This window comes from Agelaius tricolor, unplaced genomic scaffold (genome assembly GCF_023055355.1).
Source record: "Agelaius tricolor isolate 1412-34295 unplaced genomic scaffold, bAgeTri1.0.p SCAF_3, whole genome shotgun sequence".
NCBI lineage: Eukaryota > Metazoa > Chordata > Aves > Passeriformes > Icteridae > Agelaius > Agelaius tricolor.
In genome coordinates this window covers 35,950,872-35,956,895 of record NW_027269263.1, presented here as the reverse complement: position 1 = coordinate 35,956,895, position 6,024 = coordinate 35,950,872, and positions in this window count along the sequence as shown.

Genomic DNA, 6,024 nt, shown 5'->3' with positions numbered 1-6,024 from the left:
ATATTTATTATGAAGAGAAATTTTACAAACCCAGAGGGTTTAAAAATTCTAATGCTGGCTCTGACATGTTCAAACATATGCCATAGCATAGATCTCCTAAACTTAGGCTATACCTTGCTATCTAGGTTACTAATCCTAGAGTTCTATGAATAGGCTAATAATAAATGCATGTAAAAACCTTTCACACTTATGACTTCATGTTAACTAATTTTAGCAAACAAACATGTGGTTAATGATTTATATGAATTAACAAAATCATCTTCAAAGACTCTAAGCCCCAGAGTTCAATGGGTTATGGTAGGACTTTTCTGCAGTATAAATTAATTCTTGTTTCTGTTCAAATGATAGTTGACACCCACAAAGACCTTCAGTGCTGAGCTGAAGAGACCAGTTGTTGGTCATCTCTAATTTGGTACCACCACCTGCATGCAAGACAGCCAGAATGGACCCCAGAGACCCCAACCCCTTCAGCACTCCTGCCTCCTGAAAAGTGGAAAAAAGGTCTTGGCATAAATGAGCAATGAGTTAGCTAAGTTTAGGTAAAACTTTAATGTGGACAAGGAGTTACTCGAGCTTTTTCACATATTAGCAGATTCATAAATTCTGGGGGTTGGATCTTGACTTCTGACCTTTGGAAGGTTTCAATTCAAAGCACTTAAATATTTTGAAGGGAGAAATGGCAGTTCTGTCAGTGCAAACAGTGAAAGCAATCTTACTGCAGCTTTCTAGTCTGCTCCTGTGCATGGTACTGTTACTCTTGTTCTCTTTGCAAAAATAGGTAACAAGAGGAAAATAAACAGACAGGCTCTAATCAGTACTTGAATTTAGTACTCCTCTGACAAGGTTTTGTGCATAATAAACACTTATTACGTGTCAAAAATACTTCACTAAAAAAACCTTATAAAGAAATCAACAAACATTTGAGCTGATTGATGGTAGAATTCTCAGAAGAGTCTTAAATAAAGACCAGCAAGCATGTTCCTGCTCAGGAGGACCTGAGTGCTACAGGTATTACATGGCAGGTCTAAAAACTGTAATCAATTACACAGGGATGCCTGGAGAAGTGTCTCCTGCAGAGCATATGGAAGCCAGGCAATATTTTTAGGTTCTGCTCTGGGAATGTGGATGACCGTATATATTGAGTAATTACTATGACTTTATTTCTCAAATAGCAAATTTAAAAGAAAAGCATACATCATATATTAAGAGCCATTCAGCTTCAACATATGAGTTAAAGACGAATAAAGCCCTTCAGCAATACATTCGCAGAGTATGGAAAAGATCAAAACATGGGTCAGTTTGTGGCAGCCAACAGGGACATATCTTGACAGGCAGTGGACTGTGTTTCTTGTTCAAGTGATGGGAAACTGACAACAGGCATCACCTACTCCAAGAGTACTCACTGAGTCTCTTTACCTTGGACCATCCTCCAAATGAGTCAGTTTTGTTCCAAAAAATCAGACTCTGCAAAGTTACACTCCAGTCCCTCGATTCATTAATTGCAATTTAATTTTAGCTCTCCCTGTTCACATTGATGCATGGCAGAATAATTGTATTTGTATTTTTTCAACTTTGCAGTTACTGAGTCTCATAAGTGCCAGAGATATCACATTCTGTGGCCTGAAGTGACGCATTTCTAAGAACCAACAGAATTCAGTTGTTGTGTCAGGAAACAGAAGAGATTAGCCCTTATGTCCACTTTGACAAACATTGACTCGTAATTAGCCAATGTACTAACATTGGCTAAATTGCAGGTATGGTCAAGGCTTTCTTGAAATGCGGGATCCAGAATAAAGAAAATCCATAGTACAGCTACCTCTGATTCTAATAAGCCTAAATAGTGCAAACACTTAATTGGTATTTTTAAAGCTTCTGAAATACAGGGAATATTGTTCAATAACAGAAGTTCCAATTAAACAAATGCTTTTAAGTTTATTGAAGACAAGTGTCTCAAGTACAAGCATTGCTGAGATCGTTATATGAACAAATTTGGGTATGCTGACATAAAGGGAAACATAATTGGCTCTGAAGGAATTATAAATTTCAAGTTGCGAGAAGGCATGAAAATACAAATGGTCAAGCAAAAAGAAAAACAACGTGGACTGATTCTCAGGAGAGTTACTGAGGGAGGAAAAAACCATTTTGCTCTGTAAACCAAGTTCATTTGGCATGAAAATAATACAATGATAAAAATATTTGAATCTAAATTTCTGGATCATATTTCAAATCAGATTTTATTTGAAAGACTGATCATTTTTATTTTTGGGTGGTTGTGGTATGTATTTGAAAATGACCACAGATGCTGCAAAAAGCTGTGCAGTGTTAAGCAATAAGAAAGGAAATTTCTTTTAGCTTCATTGTAGAGGTTTTACATTTTTTTAACCTTTTAATTAAAACACTGTTATATTTTCCTTTAAGGTATTATGTTTCCTGAAACTTAATCTTATGATGAGGTTGCTATTGGAACGCCATCTTTTAGAGAAATAATTTGAGCTCATGTGACAGTTGTTTCACTCCATTACTTACCCAAATGAATACATTCTTTTAGAACTGTTTTCCTATCTTTCTCTTTTTAAAGCTGCTGGAATTAGATACTCAAACACTTTGTTTTGCTTTGCTTTGCTTTTCAGAAGTGGATTATCTGGGTTAGGAAGGTAGTTCACAACTGCAGATATTGTTTATTCTTTTTGGTAAGTCAGTAGAGATAGCTCCTAAACAAAGCCAACAGTACCTTCGATTGTCCACAAATGAAACAATCTTAAGTGAAAATCAGCAGATTAGCACCATTTGGAAAGATACTTTGGCACTTTTACTTACTTACACTTACATCAACAAATTTTCTGTTTTAGGAAGAAAGAAACCTTAACTAAAACTTTGGCTTATGAGGTCAAAGGCAGCCAATGATTTACTTAGTTTGAAATGTGTCCTACTTTGGAAATTGCTATCATTTGCTATGAAATGCCATCTAACTTGAAAAACAAGGAAAACAGAAAGTAAGGGGGGAAAAAAAGATCCACCCTTGGCAGAGTATAGTTAGGATTAAGATTCCAAAGCCAAGATTAAAGTTCTACAGTTAACTCACCTTCATGTCTTGGAACATGACAGTTTATACAATGCAATACAATAATAACCTTAATGTCTTGGAACACACATTTACCTGTGAGACCATTCCAGTGTAGGTTATGCTATTTTTAAACACTGTTTGCCTTAAGTTAAATACTGCCGTACCATTCCTTTTTATTTCTTTCATATTTAAATCTAGATCACGTCTTTGAAACCATCTGTGGTTTGTTAATAAGACCAGTCAATAAATTTGTAAAACTCTCTTTCCAGGCATCTTTGTGAAAATTCAGAGTTCATATGTTCAAAGTCAGCCATGTATCTAAGTGATAAACCACAACTGTAAGGTTCTCTGGTTCAAATATCTGCTTGCAGCAGTGAGCAGCTTTTGAATTAGAGCAGCAATTTTCCTTTTATTCCCCCAAACCAGCTGTAAAAAATGATAACCAGCTTTTAACTTGTCATCCAAAAGGATTCCCTTTAAGCTGAGTACAGCTGTGTGGTGTAACTCTTTCCACACTGAGACTGAGATGCAGCACATTCCCAATATCCTCTGTCCATCAGTGGCCTCACAGCTCCCATGTGAAGAGAAACTGCAAAATGGGGAGGGTTTCAATTCTAGGGCTGCAAATGCATCTCTAACTCCCTCTTCTTCAACATTTGGGGAATGTATTTGCAAGTGTAAAGCAAGATAAATCCTTTCAGGTTCCAGCGTTTAATTAAACTTTCAGCTATCTTTGTGAATGAACTGAAGAGCATCTAATATGCATGTCTACAGGGAACAGAGCAGGAGTGCCACTCCTTCTGTGAAGTTGTTTGCTATCAGCTGGAAAAAATCTCAACTCAATTAGTCTCTCTATGTTTAACTTCCTTTGGAACATTACATCTCCTATGGCTGAATCCCAATCGTAATAAATGTACTTGAACAAAAAAATACTTTCTTCCTCTGCAATGGCCTGTGTTTCTGGTAGTGATTGGGTCTGAGCAGTGGCAGGATAAGGCAACTGTGGTATGGGAACTAGCAAGGGAAAGATGATGTCAGAGGATTTAAGAAAAATTTTAGAAGTGTTCAAGGTTGTCTAGCAGAGCAGAGCAGAATTGTTCTGATTTTTTTTCCTCTTGTACAATCTCTTATAATAAGTAGATGCATGTAGGATTCCCAAAGAGGCAAATAACTTGGTTTAGTGTCTAATTGAAAATGGTAAGGATTTAAAAAGGTAAATCCCAACAGTGGTTCACAGGGACCATTGGCAATGCTTTACTCCACAAGAGCAATCAACAAAACAACCCCAACTGCCATGAAGGATTTTCTTTTGTCTGCCTGGTTTTAGCGTGCTTCTGCACTTCAATGCATCATGGTAACCATGAGGGCAGAATGGTTTTGGCACAGATGATCTTTCACCACCCAAGCCCCATTTAGTACCAAAGTTGTGAATGTAAATAAAGACCAAGTTAGAACATTCTTTTCCTGTACTGTTTGACAACTGTGGGACGCTAATGTCCCAGAAACAAGTTGTAAGATGTTCAAAAGTCACAGTCACCCAAACGTTTCAGAATAGAGCTATCCTTGCCATGGCAAAATACAAATCAGTGTGGCAAATGTCAGACATTTGTACTTCAACTTTTCATGCCTCAGTACTTCAAAGAGCAGCAACACAGTATTCCCGTGTGCGTAAAATATCATCACAAACTATTTTCAGCTGTCACAACCAAGTCAAGGTTGAGTCTATCTTCATCTCTATTGTTCCAGTTGGCTTCATTAAATATCTAACACAATCATTCAAGCAAAATGAAGTAAAGAATTTCCCTCTCTAAAAGGTAACCATTAAATTAAGGATTGCAAATTCAAAGGAGTGAATGGCCTATTTGAAAATAGCACAGCTGCCAGAAAATTAACAGCATGAGCATCTTCGAAGACAGCTGTCAGTACTCTGGGGCAGGGTGGCAGGCCACGGTGGTGACACAGCATACCAACTGAGTAAAGAGCACATTTTCCATTAGCTGCTGTGCAAGGCTGCCTGCAAGCTGCAGTAATAAATGCCTAAAGAAATTTTCTTTATAGCTCAAGTCTTTTATTTTTAATAACAGGCTCAAAAGCCACATCTACAGTTTTGCTGTACACACATGTATCTGAGGATTAAGGCTATTTATTTATGCCCTTGAACTTTAATAAAAACTTTTAGAAAGATGTAATGTGCAACTATGTCCCCAGTTCTCCTAATGCTCCGTATCATTTCTCTATGCATAGACAAATCATAAATTAGGCCCAGGAAAGTAATGAGACTGACATAACAGTAATGGTGTACACAAAAAAGCCCCATTCCCTGAAATGTCCTTTGGCTTCCGAGGCCTCTGAAAGCACTCACATTTTCAAACTGCTTTCAGCAAACCACAACCAATGGAAGCACGCCATTATCTACCTAGAAAATTGTTTTTCACAGCACATTATTTTTTCACAGTATTTTTAGCTCTCGTCTGACTTTTCTCTGAGCGTAGTCAGCTACGACGAGAACCACTGTACAGCCCTGAGGGGGTCTGGAACAGGAACTGCGGCCCCTGTAACGTGAGGGTATGTCGCGGGCTAGTAATGGCCACGCAGAGCACAGGACAGCAGCCCCAGCGCTGCCAAGCGCTCTGGACGCGGACAGCACCGAAGCTGCCGGAGCTCGCCCCAGCGCTGCCGAGAGCTCTGAATGAAATCAGCACCGAGGCCGCCAAGGCTCGCCCCCAGCCGCGCTCACAGCCCCGCCCGCTCTCCCTCAGCAGCGCCCGCGCCGCCGCCGCCGCCACCTCCGCGCCACAACGAGGCCCTGCATCCCAGCAGCCACCGCGGCGCGAGGGACCCGCCACGCTCCAAACTACACGTCCCGGCGTGCACCGCCAACGGCCCCGGCTGGGCGCGAGCGCGATGCACGCCGGGACACGCAGTCCTGGCTGGCCTCAGCGACGCCCCCTCCCCCCTTC